Genomic DNA, 19,634 nt, shown 5'->3' with positions numbered 1-19,634 from the left:
ACCAATATTTTTACCTGGTTGAATCGAGGTGAATGCTAGTGTAGGGCTGATTTTCAGTCCAACATGTTAGTTTTTGCCAGTAGATCTTGAATATATCTAGCTTGAGAAAGATGTAGGCCATTTGAACTCTATTGCACTTTGATTCCTAAGAAGAAGGATAAATTTCCTAGATCTTTGAGAAAGAAGTAGGTGTTAAGAGTTTGAATGAACTGAGAGACATAAGTGGAGTTGTTTCCAGTGACAATGATGTCATTCACGTAGATAAGAACCTAGAGAACAGGCTTATTAGTGCAGCGAATAAACAAAAAAGAGTCCAGGTTGGGCTTACAAAAACCCCATTGAGGTAAGGTGTATAGCTAGTCATACCATGCACGAGAGGCTTGCTTCAAACTATAGATCGCTTTATGTAACTAACAAACATGAGTCAGTTTTAAAGGATCAACAAAACCATCTAGTTGAGCCATGTAAACAACCTCATTTAATTTCCCATTTAGAAAAGCATTATTGACTTCTATTTATCAGATCATCCAATTTTGAGAGACAGCAGTAGTCAAGATGAAATGAATGGTGGAAGGTTTAACAACCAAGCTGTAGGTTTCTTTTTAGTCAATGCTTGGATTCTGATGAAACCCCTTAGCCACGAAACATGCTTTATACCTGTTAATCATTCCATCAGGATTCCATTTCAACTTGAATACTCATTTATTTCCTATTACATTCATATTCGATAAGTAGGGAACCAAAGACCAAGTGTTGTTGTGTTGTAAAACAGAGTATTCTTCTTACATGGCTTTGGTCTAGTGAGGATGAGATAGTGTTCGTTGAATAGATGTAGGCTCATTGGAATCAAGATCAGATACATTTTTGGCATGAAATGTTTTCTTCTTGAAAATACTGGCCTTGGATCTAGTTGTCATAAGATGTGTGGATGTTATACCACCAGCTTGAGGAACGGTATCGGATACAAAGACACTAGTTGAAGAAGATAGAGGTTTTGTTGGAATCGTACTCTTAGGCCATCCATAAGACCAGAAAGAGGGGCATAGATATCTATGTTGAGAAGGGACCCTGTAGCTGGTGCAGAAAGGGTAAAGATAACATCTTATTCAGCAGAGGTCATTCGGCCGGAAGTTGGATTGGTGGGCTCACTAATCTGGTCATTGGGCCGTTGAGTTGAACTGGTGGGCTCACTGATGTGAGATGATAATGAATTATTGAATAGTGTGTCCTCATGATAGTCTAGGCTTCACTATTGGATCCTTGAGATGGACTTGAAGAAGTACCTGTGAAATGACAAAGAAGGACTAGAAGCCCAATGAGTGTATTAAAAGGGAAATGCAAATTAATTTTGTCAGATGTAGGAGGAGAGTCTTGTAGTTTTTCATAAGGAAAACAAGATTCATTAAAACTACATTTGGAGTGATAAAAACTTTCCCAATTTGAAGACTTTGACATTTATAACCCTTGTATATAAAGTTGCATCCTATGAAAACACACCTTTGAAAATGATATGAGAATTTTTTTAATTGATATGGCCTTAAGCATGGAAAACACTCGCATCCAAAACATTTTAACTAGGAAAAATCAAAATTTTTGTTGAACAATTTTTGAATAGGAGATTTATTATGTAAAACTTTTGAAGGTAAACGATTTATGAGGAAAATTGTTGTAGAGCAAGCATTCCATCATTCTTGTAGAGGCATAAAACTATGAGCCAATAAAGATAAAGTAGTTTCAGTGATGTGTCTATGTTTTCTTTCAACTTTCCCATTTTGGTGTTGTGTGGGTGTGGACAAAGGTGTTGAAAAACTATTCCAAAATTAGTGAGGATATGTAGGAGAGATCGAAACTCTCCTTCCCAATTTGACTAAAAATTTTTAATGGTTCTCCACTAATTTTTTAAACTACCAAAAAAAAAAAAAATTGGTATTTCTGGTTTTAATTTAAAGGATAAATCCAAGAAAATCTAGAGAAATCATATTCAAGTAACAAATAATGTCTGTATCCTTCTGTTGAAATTACAGGGGCAAGACCCCAAACATCTAAAAAAATTAATTCTGATGGTTTACAACTTTTAGTATTAGAACTTGGAGTAAAAAGTCTATGTGATTTACCAAGAGGACAAGTTGAACAAAAATTGTTATTATTTATCATAAAGAACTATTTACATCTAGTATAAATAATTCTCATAATGGAAATATATGGATGACCAAGACATAAATGCCACAATTTATTATTAGAGAAATCAGAATAAAAACAACTAGGAGAATGAGACCAGACACTTGACTGAGAAAAATTTGAAAAATCTGAAGATTTATTGACCCCATGTACTGAAACTTGGTAAAGTCCATCTTTAAGGGTTCCTCATAATAGAAACTTCTTTGTATCCTGATCCTTCACATACACAAAATGAGAATTAAATTCAACAATAACATTGTTATTTATAGTCAGTCAAGCTATGCTCAATAAATTTCTTTTTATACATGAAACATGCAATACTTGTTTTAATTTAATATTTTTGGGACTACTTTGAATAATAGAAGAATATGTGTGAGTAATATTCAAACCTTGACCATTTGCAACCATGAGTTTTCGTTGCCACCATATTACACTTTGTTATGCAGATTCGTTGAATCAGCATCCATCAGCCACTTTGGATTAGAAGTAATATCTATAGAGGAGTAATAAGCTGTTGACCTGTAGGAGTACCAGCAGTCAGTCATAACATGACTCTTATTTTAACAAAGCTGATAGAATACAGCCCTTCTGTTCAAGCTTCTTGAATTTTGGCCTCTTCCTCTACCACGACTACCATGATTAAAGCTTACACCACCATGACTAGGTCCCATCTGATCTCGCCTTTTATTGAATCACTCTGCTATGTGAGATGAAGGTTTAACAGAAGTGATAGATTTCTGAATTCACAACTTTTGGCTTAGAAAAAGGGCCTGAACTTATTCAATTTCGAGTAGCTAACTATGTGAATTAATATAAGCCATTATTGCATCATATTCCAGTGGAAGTTCCTGTAACAAATGCATTATAAAGTTTTCAGTGCTTACTTCATAACAGGCCATGGATAGATTGTCAGCAATCGTCTTCATCTTTATGTAGTAATCAGCCATTGTAAGCCCCTCCTTTTTGGTGGATTAAAGTTGTTGTTTTTGTTGCATTATTCTTGCTCATGAGTGACTCTCATACAACCTGCTAATTGAATTCCACAACTATAAGTAATTATCCTATTTAGTAAGTTGAATTAGAACTTCCCTGGATATGGATGAATGGACCCACCCAAGTAACGCTTGGTCTAGTCTTCGCCAGAGTTGATAATCTAGATTGGGCACTAGTCTTGAGCTCCCTCTTTGTTCTTTTGGTGTTTCGATTATGAACTCTTGAGAAGTTTGAATGGCATCTATTACAAAACCTTCCATATTGCTTCAACAATAGCTGGTAAAATTTAAGATTTCTAAAGCAGAGAGTTATCCTTCTCAGGTTTAAAAGGAAGAGTGTAATTTGGTAAAGTGACAGTACTCAGTTGAGGAATTGTAGAGGAAAAAATTGGAGTAATTGCCATGACGTTTGTCAGAGGCTTTAATACCATGAAAAAACATGTACTTGTGTGTAAAAGAAGTCTTGAGTTATTCATTGATGTATAATATATTTATACAAGTTACAACTGGTTACAAGGAAATGAGATAAAGTAATACTAATAGCTCTAAAAGATAAAGACATACAGAGATAAAGATAAGTATAGCCAAACACAATCAGCTTGGATAAGTCTTAGCACCAGCAGCACATAAACCTTGGAAGAATAGTTACCTGTTGTTGTTATTCTAATAGTCAAGCTACTTTTTAGTTGTCTTTGGTTGTCAACTAACATGCATCTAAAAGTTATGGTTGAGCCCGGCTAGAATTGAAGAGATATTATAAAGCAAGCTGACAGCCACTGGTCAGTCCTTAAAGAAGGTCTAATGGAAACTCTTCCAAGACTTCTGGGTGGTTTCGCCTATGAAAGTCCCATTGGTAAGTCCTTAAAGAAGGTCTAATGGAATCTCAACCAAACTTGGAACAATCAATGCATGCAATATAAAATCAAATCTCAATATATAAAAGTAGAGCTAAAACAACATGCAAGTTCTCAACTACAATTCATAATCATAGCCTATCACATTATAGATAAGTACAAAACATATATATTAGGGTCAATCCCATATCCATAATTTAGATCTAAGAGTATTTGTAAAATTTAATAATATAACTAATTTGAATAGGTCTAGATAAAAATAATCACAACAAGGGAAAGGTAAATACTACTACTCCTATGAGAAATGGAACGACAAGTGATGCACAAAGTATATTGTCTACTAATTTCTTAGACCAAGGGAATCGAATTAAAAACAAACAAAACATGAGATAATGATATCATAGTGAGTGACATAATATAATATAATAGAAAAGTAATAACTTTATTATTGTAAACTATTCTTTTAAGATCTTTTATTCCACTTTTCTAAAAAAATTTACTTTTAGAATTATTTCACAAAATCTATCTTGTACTCCATGTTCAATACTACAAAATAAGTACTTAAATATTATAAATCAATAAATTAATTAAAAAATAAATATAATTTCATAATTTGATTATGAAATTTGCAATAAAATTATAAATATATCAAAAACCCAATAATTTACTTGGAAAATAAACAATGTACTGTATAATATACCTAATATTGACAGGTGGTGCATTCCATCCCGAAAACACCACTGATAGTAATGAGAGAGATAAAAACCATGGGTTGAACCCATCTCATGACCTTTAACAACAAAAAGGTGTTTTGATAAGAAATAAAACATGGGAATAACCAATCTCTCAACTCTTGGTGTACTAACAGTATCGTTGTAATGCACGGATGTTTATTATGTTGTTGTGTTAAATGTTTTTGCCTTAGAATTATTAATTTATTAGGTTATAATATTTATTATTTTAAGAACTCTTTATTTTCATAGGTTATATATATACATATATACATATATTAGGACTTCAAAGTTAGGATGAAATAGGACTCTCCCTATGTATATATAAGATTTATTTAGCTCATGGGTTAATTCTAAGAATTAAAGGAAAAGATTTTGATTTTTGGGAGAGTATTGGACGAGGAAAATTCATGGGTTCTTGCATAGGGAGTTTCACAGTTAAGTTTTCATGAAAGGGTGGTTAGAAAGAAGCCTAGAATTTTGCACTAGCTTGGTATGATGTATGTTTACTTATTTATTTGACATATCTGTTCTTCTTATTTTACTTTGAAATTTCTATGTAAAAACTAAACTTCTTAAAGAATGTTTAAAGTTTTATTAGACCAAAATCCATTGAATAGTCTATTTTTCTTGTAATTTACAAGTTCATGCTTTGCTGTTGAAATTTCTGAACAAGAACAGTAACCTAATTTTCTTTTTTTTTTTTTTTGGGGTAAATGTGCCAAATAAACTCTGATTGACCTGAAATTTTTGTTTGATTGTGTGTCTATCATATTATATACAATTTTCAAGTTTAGGCAATTTGTATTTTTCCCATAATTAATTTTCGATTGAAACATGTTCTATGCTGAAAAGTAATTTTCGAATTTTGACTCTTATTTTGAAAATTCAACTTAGCCATGTTTTGTACTTTTTTAGGTTTTGTTATTTTTATACAAGTCCTTTAGTATGTATAGTTTCATTCTATAAAATTTAATTGGAAAACTTATTGTCTTTGTTATAAAATTAAATATGGATTATTATTTACTTGTCTTTGAAAATCATCATTTTTTTGCATAAAAGTATTTCTATTTGGATAAGGCATTAGTTAATCTTTTGTAAGCTATTGGACATGAAAATCTTTGTGAGTCTTTTGAAATATGTCTATTATGTCACTGCAAAATATTAGGGGTTTTGGTTCCATTTGGGTATCGAGCAAGTTCAGTGATTGAAATACTTCACTTTTCACCCAAACATTGTTTCCAACATTACTTCTCTTCACTACTCATACTGCAATTGACAGAATCTTGTATCATGCTTAGAGCTATGTTCTTAGCCCTATAAAACCTTGGCCTACTGACCTAGGCAATGCAACCCTTTTTAACAATTTCAAAGAAAGAATTATACCCCAGTTTTGGATCTACCCTAAATCAATTGAGATACTTGGTAGCTAATCACTTAGAGGTCACTCTAAGATTATTGAAAACCTTACATCACATAAGTGGTTATCAATTAATATCTTATACTTGTAAGTTTTGCCATCCCTTTCCATAGCAGCATAAAGCAACCATTCACAATCCTTATCATTTACACCTTTGCCAATAAATCTAACTTTCATATCCTCTTATCATTTTTAATGACCTTCAAAATCCTTTGTTACTTGATCCCATACTCTGATATTGCTATCCTCTTATCCTCAACACTACTAAACAACATTTGCAGCTTAAGTTGAGGATTTGACATACCTATCTCAGCATTGAATTAAGGGCAATAGCTATGCCTTACCTTTATTCCATTTTCATCACTATCTAAACAAGTAATAATGTCAAATATAGCTCAAATATAGCTCCTTCCTCAATATCAGTTTCAGTATCACCATCCTGGCCTGCACCATCTCCTTCAAAAGGCTCATCACTATTTAACTCAACCCATTCTACATTTGGATCAGCATTTAGTATCAATGCAACATCATTATTAGCTTGTTCATAATCTGATCGATGGAAATTAAAGTCCTCTTTATCAAGATAACACTTATCTAGATTCTTACCACCACTGTCATTCTATTGGACACTAGCAACCTTATTCTAAGGTGGTTTTTGTAAGTTATGATCAAAATAAAGGTAATAATCAGTTTGGCTGGGGCTTTAGCTATGTCTTTGGTTATGGCTATGGCTTTGTTGTTGATAGCATTATGGTTCATTGTCTAAGTTATGCTCAAAAGTATAATCATTTTCAGTTTCAGTTTGGGTTTAGCTTTCATTGGGCGGTGCCTAGCTGTCCTTATCCAATGGTGGTGCAGTAGCTAAGGGATCCTCAGCTTGAAATTTGGTTAAATAACTCTCAATTACTTTAGTTTTAAGCAAGTTAGTAGTCATCAATATTACCTTATCATCCACAAATATATATATATATATATATTAAATCGTTATCATCTAAATCTTTACTTAGATGACTGAAAAATATGTTGACATCATCCCCATATAAAACCCTTTTTGCTAAATCCCTCATTGTAAATATACACATTTTGTCAAGATCACAATTATCTATGTACTAAACCTTACCCCCTACATAGACAGTTTTACCCCTCCTATCTTCAAACTCACCCATACAGTACAGTTTATTGTGAATAGTTTCGATTAAAAGGCTATCAAGTGTACCCAACCACAATGAATTAACATTTATGTAACTTAAAACATATGGAGAGGTATATATGTACATATACATTTAAGTTATAAACCATTAACACCATCTAATTAGTTACAAACTACAAAGATGACATATACACATATACATTTATATATAGTCCTAACTATACAATAATATACATAACCAATACATATAGATAGTATCAACCATGTATACATACATATATATATACATACATAATCCAAATCAATCAAAAAATTATATATAACAACAAGTACAATCCTAAAAAAATATGTATATTAATATACCATAAACCACATCAATATTAGTTTAGTTAAAGCATCTAAATTATATCACATCAATTTTAATCTATGCCACATCAACCATCAACTTATCAGTTCAATAAAAGCATATATCAAAATAATTAACATCACTATCATCATTTCATTTACTTAACGTGATTAAAGCAAAATCCTTAACAGACAAGTTATTTTATATGCTTAACTTGGTTAAAGCAATGTAATCTTAGATAAGTCAAAGTAGCACTTACTTTTTGATAGCTTATCAGTTGACACATAGTTTATAATATTCGAAGACAAAATGAAATGGGTTCTAAAGTGTACCTCACATTAAAGTTTAATAAAAGCAATACAGTGGTCCATTGAACCCTTCTAAACAACCAGATTTAGACAATCTCATATAGCAAACAACCATTTTTAATTCTAATAGTGAACCACACATCATCTAAACTTATTAACACATCAATAACTAACTTACAAAGTGGACTCTATAACACCTATAAACTAAACAAACCATTAAAGTTCAAACCTCAAGTAGATATGATTAAACTATGTACACAGAGAATTTTTTTTTTTCTTTCTATTTAGTGGATCCAAACACATTAAACATCCAATTCCAAAATCTGACAAACATCTAAAATCCCAAAAATAGCATATTCATTCAAAGTTTGCTAAAAAAATTTAAAAATCCCTACATATATGTCATTTTCAAAACCAAACTTGACAAGACTTGCCCTGGAACCCTCTCAGGACTCCCGAGTGGTCTCACCTAGGGAAGTTCCACTGTGCAATCATTAGAGAAAACCCAATGGACCCCACCCAACCATGGACATACAACACATGCATTAACAAACAATATCTTAATATATAAAGATAGAGCCATAATAACATGTAAGTCCACAACTATAGTTAGCATCTACGACCTATCATGTTACAGGTCATTACTACATAAAAGAACTACTGTGTCCATACTTTATATCAGAGCATTCTAAAAGTAAGTATAAGTTATACAGATGATATGGATGAGCAGAGAAAGATGATGATGAGAACCCACACGTGCCTACACAACCGACTACCGCTAGGGTGCTGATCTAATACAACTAAAGACCAAGCCAATCACGAGAGCAAAAGCCAAAAGATTTAAAGACAACCTGGATGGATTCATATAGGGAGTTATCAATTCTCAAAAGGGTTTATCCATATTCGAATATAGAAGATCCATTTTAAGCATCCAAGTGGTGGAGGCCGATACGGACCCAGATAGCTGTTTTAGTGCATTTTTGGACTCCGGGCAGCAAAGAATGGTTTCAACACTTCATAAATTTAATGAATATCACTAAGAGGTCATGAAATCAAGAAAGGTATAATCCAATGCATCTAAAATGGTAGTTTGCGCATAAAAGGAGTTTTTGGCCGAAAATCCTGTTTTTGTTGCTGGCTTTATTGTATTTAGTTGATTTGGCATCTTCTCTTTGTTCCAATCAAGGGCAACGTATGGGGATCATAAATAATCCTATTTGGCATCCTAAATGCCATATAGGAGCTGATTTGGAGCCTTTACAAACTGAAATTGGTCAAAGATACCTTAGTGGTCAAACTAGTCAATTAGTTTCCTAATTTGATTTTGACTTTTTGTTTTAGGAAATTAGTTTTTTATTTGGTTTCTATTTATTATTTTGCTGGAAAAATTAACTTAGGAAAATTATTATTTTATTATTTCAATTTAAAATAATGGAATTAATTAATACAAATTAGATTAGGAAATGGTGTAAAATTAGGCAATTTCCTAATTTCACTCTATGTTGGCTGAAATTTCTTAATCCTTTTAGGGTTTTATTTTGTTCTTTCAAAGCCTACTTAAAGGCTCATTTTCAATGAGAAATCACATTTAAATATTATTCAAAAAATTAATTGTGAGATATAATTCTCTTAGTTCTCTTTGAACACCTAAAACAAAATTAGAAAGTGAGTGTTTTAGTTTTAATTTATCAATAAGGCTTCCATAACTTGTTGTGGCGTCTTCACTATATCAAGGTTTCTAATCACAGATTAGTTAAGGGTTAAGGTTTTTCCATAAGAATTTGAACTTAATTGAAATCTAGACTAATATAATACAGGTTTAGGGGCGAGTCGACCTAGGTTCGTATTATAAAGGCAACACAATGAAGGATAAAGTACTGCTGTTGCTGTGGGAAGTACAGAAACGAAAAGTGATACATGAGGTAGATTATTTACTAACTGTTTGGACCTACGAGAACAAATTAAAAACAAATAAAATATGAGATAAAGATATCTCAATTAATGGCATAATTCAATAGAAAAATAATATTTTATTTGTATAAATCTTGAATGGCATAGTTCAATAGAAAAATAATATTTTATTTTTATAAATCTTTCTCTCAAAACGTTTCTTTCCTCTCTTTTGAAAGGTTCCCTATTTAAAATTAATTTCATAAAATCTAACTTGTTTCCCAAATTAATTTCATAAAATCAATACTTGAATAGTATAAATCAATGACGAGTAAAATATGATAAACTGAATTAATCATGATTTAAATATTGAGTATAAAATAATATAAACATAATTTCATAAAATAATTATGAAAAGTGCAGTAAAACCATAAATATCAGAAAACCAATAATATACTCAAAAATATAAACAATGTACCATACGAATATACCTAACATTATTAAATGGTGCATGGCATCCTGGAACACCACCGGACAGTAGAAGAAAATAAACCTATGGGATAAATTCACTTCACAACCCTAAGTGTCCTAAAGACATTGTAACAATACAAACCTGTGTGATAAACTCACGTTATGACCCTTAATATATGAAATTATCATTGCAATAATGAACATGCTAGATGAACTCACCTCATGACCTTTAGTGTACTATAAATATCGTGGTAAACTTGCGTGTTATAATATAATGATGAACAGAGATACTCACACTATATGGTACATTAATTAAAAACAACAGTGCAATATTCATAAAATAATCTTTTCAAGATTATACTTTTCTACTTTTCGAACAATATTTAACCATAAAGCATAATTTACTATTCAAATCGAACTATTTATTTAAATAGTCCGAAAATTCCAAATCATCATTTCATACCAAAAAATAAATATCATAGTATTATATATATCATCTTAAACTATTTTAAGCACTTTAAAATATAAAACACTTAAGCATGCTTAAAAATATATAACTTTCAATTTGTTTTCTCAAAATCAATTATTTTTAAAAGGACTAAAATATCGATTTAATTACCAAAATATTTTAATACCAATATTCATAAGTTCATTATGAGCTCATTAAAATTTAAAGCCATTAAAATCTTACAAAAAATCATATGAAATGATAACATATATGAGAAAATTAATAGTCACATATGCATAAAATAAATATTTAATTCAACCATATATATATATATTGAATATCCAAACCACATATGTATTATACTAGTATGCCCAAAACTATTTAAAAATATGACTATACATTGATATCGCTTATGCTCACTCTTGCTCCTTCATAAGATCGCTTACAAGCTCAATATGAGTATCTGTAATATAGTAAAATATTTCTAAGGCTCTAACAACTAAATCAAAGACATTGGTATATACCGAATGTTTTAAAATAATTTATACAACTATAAAATTATATAATTGATGTAACACCCCGTCCCAAAGTACAACGGAAATTTTCCAACTTGCCCGAGGTTGACCGTTGACCGTTGACTTTGACCGTTGATCAAGGGGTCAAAAGTTGACTTTTTGACTCTGATGGAATTATAGGTTGACTGAGGTACCGTTACGAAGTACACATTGGCACAAGTTTGTAGACTAGTAGCACATCGAAAACGGAGCTACGGTTTGAAAGATATGAGCAAAACAAGTTGAGGTCCAAACTGTCCAAGGGATGTCAGAGTTGACTTTTTATTTATGGAAAGTTGAGCTTTGACTAATGTATGGTCGTGAAGTGCTCGTCGATATGAGTCCGTAGACTAGTGGCACGTCCGATTTGGACATGTGGGTTGAAAGTTATGGAACTGTAGAGTTTTTTCAAATACTGTATTATTTTAATATTATTTTTAAACGTGTAACGATGTGCCACGTGTGACTTAACAAATGTGACCATGTGTCACCACGTTGAGATGCCACATGTCAACCATGCTTAATACCATATTATTTTATTATTGTTATTTTATATAATAATATTATTTTTAATATTATTTAATTATTTTATTTTATTTTTATTTCTTTTCTTTTTTATTTTTTTCTTTTTTTCTTTTCCCCCACTTGGGAAAAAAGGGCCACGGGCCCCTTCTCCTTCTTCTTCTTCTTTTTCTTCTTCCTTCTTCTTCCTTTCCTTTCCTTTTCCTCCTCTCGGGTTCTTGTCGTATTTTTTAATTCTGGCCACCACCTTGCTACACGCGCCGGCCAGAGAGGAGCGGGGGACGGAGGCAAGCTCGACTGTAAAATTTCACGGCCACCAGTCGCTGGACGTGCCCAGATCGGGTCGGAGAAGCATCCGGTCGGAAATTTTCTCTCTCCTCTTTTCTGGTGTTTTTCGGCCAACCCAACTCGACCCATACCTCTATCCCACCATTTTCGACCCCTCTGAGTCCATTTCCGGGGTTAGATTGCTCAAAACCCCACTATTTGAGAGATCCCTCAAGTTTAAACTCTGCCGAAGCTTTCCGGCCACCGCCGGTTGAATTGAACTCAATGGAGGTCGGTAATGTGATCCTCATCTCACAAGCTTTCCATAGACATATAATTTGTCAATTTTGGTTAACGTTTGTGCTAGACCCCCCGGGTACCGGGTATTATTTACCCAAATAAAATATTAATTTATTTGACTGTGTGTGAATTGTTGTTCTAGGAGTACGTGTGTGTCGTGGAATTGATCCCATGGAGAATCTTAGGTTAATTGCGTGCTCCAGGTGAGTGACCCACCTTTAAAACTATTTTGGGGTAATTAATTATATTTATTTGGTGTTAAATTGATATCTGGAATTATGCTCATGTGGTGGAAATTTAATTATAATTGTGGAAAAATATTATTTTATAAGTACGTGTATGTTTATTGGTGCTAAATGGACTTTTGGGTTATTCAGAAACCCCGATTTTTATTATGGTGATTTAATTTTATTTATTACGCATGAGCAAGATATTTTCAGTAATAAATCGTATGTGGTTTTAATATTATTTTTGGGCATAATTGGTTTAAATATTTTAAGAAAATTATTTGTTTAAATTGGTGGTTTAAATTTTATAATTATGCCCGTGGAATATTATTTGTTGGACCTCGTGTTACGAAAAAAATTATTTTTATATTGTTATCGATGGTTTCGTACCTGGTATGTTAAAGGAAAATGTGGGATGGTAAAATTGAAAACTGGTATATTTCCCACGGTAATTTTTGGAAAAATCGGTACAGTAATAATTAAATTAATAATTATTTTAGACGCACTCATTCAGTATTGGTGTTCCGGTGTATATGTGGTTAGCGCGCAAGTTATTATGTCTCCCGTGAGTTGCCATTGGACCGAGGGTAGGCAAGTTTTATATAGTGCACATAGCCGCCCCCCTCCTTGGCCGGGATGACGGTTTCAGCAGCGGTACTGTCGGGACGTCGAAGTGCCGTATGCAAGTTTCTCTCTTTAATCTCCCCGCCAGTCAGTGCTCGGGACGCTGGGTATCGGAGGGCATCACTGGTATATGGTGTGGTGCGTCAAGTATAAATTTTTGGATAGAAATTTCAAACCCCAAAGTGTTCAAAAATTATTTATTATATTTTATTACATTTTATTTATATTTGGGGTATTTATTTTTGTTTATTAAATTAATTGATCCCTTGGTTTTCGGGAAATACAAATATCGGGTTTTGTGAAATGTTTTAAAAATGGAACATTTCCAACGGAGCGAATAGTGAGGGTTTTGAGAGAAATTATGATTTTCAATTGTTTATTAATTAATTATTTATTTAATTGTTGGTATAAATTAAATTCCTTTATTTGTTATATTATTATTATTCAAAGTGTTCAGTAGATAGGGTCACTCACTGAGATGATTAGCATCTCATATTTTAAAATTTCTTTCGCCTAGGTCCAGGTTGGGAGACGTTAATCGTCCGGGGCGAGCCCAACGTCTCAGTTCGTTGCCGAAAGTCCAAGAAGCATTTCTTCCTTTTTCCTCTCCATCTTGTACTACTTCTTTATCTGACATTGTATTAATTCCACATTTATTTGTATAATGTTCTGTATACTGTATTGGACATTCATGTATTAATTATGCACTGGATTACTGTTATTCGTTTGGAGTGCTGCAAATTGTGGAATTATATTATAGTAACGTGGGAGGAATAAGGGGATGTATATAGAAGTGTGTTTTCAGTGCAGGAAATTTTTGGTTAATCCTACCCTTAGGGGAGGTGCTGTCGGATTTTCCGTTGGAAGGTTCGGTGGTATTTCCCTGGGATCAGGGCTTGTCTAGTGTTCCGGTGAGGAATTTTGGACGGGTCCTGACAATTGAACCCCGAGTGGTCCAATTATACTATTAACCCTTAAGATTCGATATTCAAAATTGAGGTTTTTCACCTAAATGCCAATTTTACGAAATTGAATGACTTGGTATTAAGGATAAAAATGATTGCTAGACAAGAAAACTCAACTTTAAATATTTATTTCCACAACTTCTCTTTAAAGAACGTGGCTATGAACCATGATGTCGGGGGTTCGAATCCCTCCTCGGCTAAAACTGGCTAAAAAGGAAAGGACTTTTCCCTCTCCCTTTAGGGGTAGGAAAATCATGATAAGCTATGGAATTTGGGCATGGGTCTTTTATCAAAATGAAATGATCTTATTCTTTCTTTTTCTTTCTTTTAATTTAAAGTTAATGGTGGAAAAATTCTTTCGTTTACCTCACTCCTTATACAAGAACTGCTTTGGTTGAATATTTTATGTACCGCAAAAAACACACTTCAATTATTTATGATGATCTCTCAAACTAAGCATGGGCTTATTGCTACTGGATCCTATTAATATTTAATTATACTAATCCAAATTCAATTTTGTTCAATTTGATTTATTTTTATCCATACACAGTCTAATTTTATCTAGTAGTTAACTAATTTATCCAAAAATAGGAAAATTATTAAACGACTTTGAAAATTTACAAACTTTATATCAATGGAAAGCTTAAAAGATAAGGAATACAACGGTATACTAACCTTGAACCAAATGTGTCGCTGGTGGCTGAAATCTCATTGAAAAATCAACCAAACTTTCTGTTGATAAATCTTTCAAATCTTGAAGAATTTTGACAAACGGAGGATGGATTCGAGCTCAGAGGTCCAAAAATGGGGGAAAAACTGTATGGGTTGGCTTAAAATGTCAAAAAATCCATGAATTCTGACGACCCATTTCTTCTTGTGTCGTAGGCTTTGTCGGCCTGATTGACCATTGGACGCGCTCGATCGTTTGGCTACAAGCTTGGCTGATGCATGTAGCTTGTCAATGGTCAAAAAAGGCATAACGGTGGTAACCTTGTTTATGTTTTAAACAGATTCGAGTCAACCCAATTCGAACCTGTGGGTCTGGAGAGAGGTTTCTCGGATTTGAGGAACAAAATTGGTAGTTTGGGATTTTTTCATTATTAAGCATGCATCCTAACACTTATGGGAGTTTGGGATCAAAATGTCAAAAAAAAAAAAAAAAAAAGATTTAGGTACCTACTCGTAAATTGCAACATAGTTCAGGGACAAGAAGTGTTGATATCATTAAAAAATAAGCAATGAAGTGGGAGTCCACTCCTGATGCCACCTCGACCTCAATTTGGGAAACTCCAACAGTCCAATAGTGTGCATCTCATAAAACGTGTTGTTCAAGATGTGTTTCTCGAATTCTATGACAAATATTCGACGGTACAATTTTTTTAATACTAAGGAAAAGATCTGTGCGGCCCACCAAATGGACCATTGTATAAAAAAATATATATTATGTTTTTATTCTTTTTTAAATATATATAAGAAAATTTTACTATTTTTTAAAAAAAAATCATTAATATCGAAATTTGAACAATAAAAATATATAGATATTTGTATCATAAATGGATTATATATATATATATATATATATTATATTTTAACTGATAATGAATTTTTTTATTTTATTTTTCTCTATACTTGTTTTTTGTTCTTTTTTCCCTTATGAGTTGATTTTTTGTAGAGAAAATTTCATCTATAGCTTCCAAGTTCAATTAAAATTCATAGACACATTCAAATTTTGAAAATCATCATTTATATCTTCATGGCTTGGAAAATCATTATTTTACTACTTTTGGTTGATTATTGAGTAAATTCATACATGAAAACTACATTTTATCCTTTAATTTAAAAATAAATGTCAGAAAACTTTATGTTATGATCTTTTAATATAATAATATATGCTAAAAATTGTAATTTATTTATCATTTTTTTATTTCATTGTTTACCATTATAAAAGTGAAATTTATAATAAACCATATTTTCTAATAAACAATATTATAAAGTAATTAATAGAATAATAATCTATTATTTATTTTGACATATAAGGACAAAATAGAATTTTAATAAATTAATTCTATGAAAAAAAACAATACCTAAGATGGTAAATGATTATTATCCTAAAAAAAGTAAGTAATAATTTTACAAACTTCAAGGGTGTTAATAAATTTTCATCAAATTCAAGATTGTTGATAAAATTTTTTCTTTTTCTATTTAATTATCTCTGAATTGTATACCGTTTACATATTTGACATATTTATTGCGATAACTAAAATTTGTTAAGCATTTTATGATAAAAAAATAAAAATAATTAGGTATTTTAAATAATTTTAAATTAAAAAAAAGGCCAAATTCACGGCCATTAATATATATATATTTTTTTCTGAGAAAGTAGATAGTTCTAAAAAGTATTTCTATTTATTTCTATAAATTCACGAATTCCAATCATAAAAATTTTTTTTTGATAGTTATAAATTAGATGAATTATTGAAAAAAAATAAAAATCTGCCTTCTATTTTCTATATTTCAAATCAGTTTTGCGTTTTTTATTATTTTTTTTATTCCGCCAGAAAAAACAAGGACTGAGTAGCTCTACTCGGTAATGGCTGGCCGAACTCATTCCCTAACGATGGAAACTCTAGAACCAGCAACCCCTTCTTCCTCCATCGGAGTAGCAGCAACCTCAAATTCTCAAAGCCAAAGCATGACCCCACCCCATCACCATTACCGCCATCAGTATCAAGGCTGTGGAGGCCCGCGGCACAGAGAAACCTCAGAAATCAATCGTCGAAACCTCAGCTGCTTACAGGCAACAATGGGTCTCCTCTTCTTCCGCTGGAAAGTCGGACGCCACTTCTCTCGTCAACGCTTATCTTTCTCAGATGTATTTTCTAAAATCTCAGTCACTCTTGTTCTTTTTTCTCATGGTTTCTTGTTCCCAATTCGTTTATGCTCTCTCTCTGTTATTGGGTTTGAAGCATTTGCCTATTGTGGTTGCTAAAGTTTGGTACTTTCTTCTGCTTTCATGTGTTTTGACGAATAATTTACTATGTTTAGGTATCAGGAAAATATTGGTAGCTGAATTGTTAGTGTTTTTTGCATTTGGTTGTGTTTAATCTTGGTTATACTGGTTCTAAGAAGTAGAAATGTGTTGGCTGATTCAGATATATACCTTCTATCGAGTTGGGTGTTCTAAGTGATATCCCCAGTATACAAGAGAAAGCTTGTCAGAGATTGTATAAGCAGCAGGTAACCTTCACTTGTACTGAAAGATGTATTTTTATTTGTATCTGGGGCATATCTGTGGTACCTTATATCTTGGGCCACACCAGGTTGCCATTGATTGAGAATATGCATATTGATTCATGTACGTTGTGCTTGTTGGATCTTGTTTCAGGAGCTTCATGGGAGGAAACTTTTGTCATCCTACAAAGACATGGTACATGTGCTTAATGCATCTTTCCTTGTTCCATTAGAAATACAAAAGCATCTTTGCATGCAAAGTTTAATGTAGTGAATAAATTAGATGCTTGCATAGCAGGGATAGGTAGCCATTTTTCATCTTAATTTACTTTATGTCCTTCAAGTATGCGGTGGGCAGAATACAATAATTTAAGGCTGCACAATAGATCTTAGGATCAAAAGATACAAGGAATGTAAAAGTAGCTCTGAGTGAAGTGCTTAATTTTAACCACCGAACGCTTAAACTCAACCACTTTACTCAAAATGTGATTCTTCTATGTCCTAAAGATATATATTTGACATCTAGGCATTTTTATTTTATAAAAGATTCCATGTCGTTTTGTCTTTTTGGATACATTTTTTTCTCTTCTTTTCCCTTTCACAAGCATAATATATTTAATAGCTAGGGAAACCTTTTGTCTTCGCTCTGTTTTTCTCTTTCCCTGAAGCTAGGGATCAATTTAATATGACAAAGTCAAATGGAGTTGTTAATCTATGAATAGATTCAGTGTGTATGGGGAGTAATGCTGCCTGTTATAAATCGTTATTTTCATAAGCGACTGGGACAATGTTCTGTGGGTGTAGTATTGAGTTGGTTTTATATAAATTGATTAAAAAAATTGGTTTTGGACTTATTGAATCTTGAGACAATTTTTAGCTGCATTTATTGTGTTTTCTTTAATGAGTTGTCCAAGGTGACTGTTGTAACTCACTTGGTAGAAACTAGTAAATCCATGAGATGTTACCTGAAAGGGACAAGCAGCAGTCCACTTGTACAATTTTCTGGTTGTTCTTCTGAGGATAAGAGTGATTCGGGAGATGGTGGTGGGATCCCAGTCTTTGTATTTTGACCAATCTGTTGGTTTGGCAAGTCCTTAGTTAAGATATTTTATAATGTTCTTGTCTTTTTATGGTGGTTGATTATGCCAGTATGCTTAATTAAAACTACACAGACTGTTTTCTTTCTAAATAATATACTCTTATGTTAGTATTGGTTCACTTTATCCTTACTTTTTCTAACTCTCGAACTGATATTTGAGTGAAAAATTTTGAACACATTAAACAAATTTGGGCAACCTGTGTGCCATTCTTCTTGGTGAAATGCGTTTCATCTATGAAGCAATATTGCCATATGAAAACTGACATACCTTCTTTGATAGAAACCACAGAACTTACCTGGATGTATGATAGATGGATATGTGAAATGCCTATTGTGTGAGATTTTTAATGAATATCTCGTGGATATATATATATATATATATATATGTATAAATAAATTACCATTATTAATATCATGTGAAACATCCTAGACGTTGATGGACCTGAATTTTATGGTTCAGACATCAACTTCTTGCCTAGCCAAATAAACATTTTGTGACACAAGGACATTCATTGAAGATTTCAATGAATTTTTTTATTTTTTTAAGACACCATATAGTATGTTTATGATGCAAAATATGATGAATTGAGGGCTTTATTCTAACCTACATGAGAAATAACAGTGTTAATGGTAGTTGAAAATGCATATAGAAATGGTGAGAACAGTAAATCTATTTGAGTCAGAATAGAGATAGTATAAACTGTTGTAATATAAAAAGTTTTAGGTGTGATATGATATCATTATGACTGTTTTGATCTTGAAATTATTTAGAGAAATTAGCAGAGGAGCTCATGTTGATGCTTGCTCAGGAGCTAATCTTGAAGGTAATTTGCAGTTTTTATATTTTATATATTTTTAAAATTTATTTATATATATATATATATATAAATAAATTGAATCTCTCATTTTTCTGGTATAATTTCCTTATTCTATACTTCTTGGTTATGTTTGGTCTGGTTAGAGATTACTAGTGGTGGAGTTGCTATCCATTGGTTGTGAAGAAAAAGTGGTTAATGGATACAATTGGTCAGATGAGCTTTATCCTGGAGAATTTGAT

At 32.1% G+C, this 19,634-nt stretch overlaps 1 pseudogene; it reads left to right on the top strand.

Moving 5' to 3' along the window:
- Positions 1 to 15,051: 15,051 nt before the first annotated feature.
- On the top strand, positions 15,052 to 18,970 carry LOC132800759 (uncharacterized; annotated as a pseudogene).
- Positions 18,971 to 19,634: the final 664 nt, after the last annotated feature.

This window comes from Ziziphus jujuba, chromosome 2, assembly GCF_031755915.1.
Source record: "Ziziphus jujuba cultivar Dongzao chromosome 2, ASM3175591v1".
Lineage (NCBI taxonomy): Eukaryota > Viridiplantae > Streptophyta > Magnoliopsida > Rosales > Rhamnaceae > Ziziphus > Ziziphus jujuba.
This window is presented reverse-complemented; position numbering and strand designations above follow the sequence as displayed.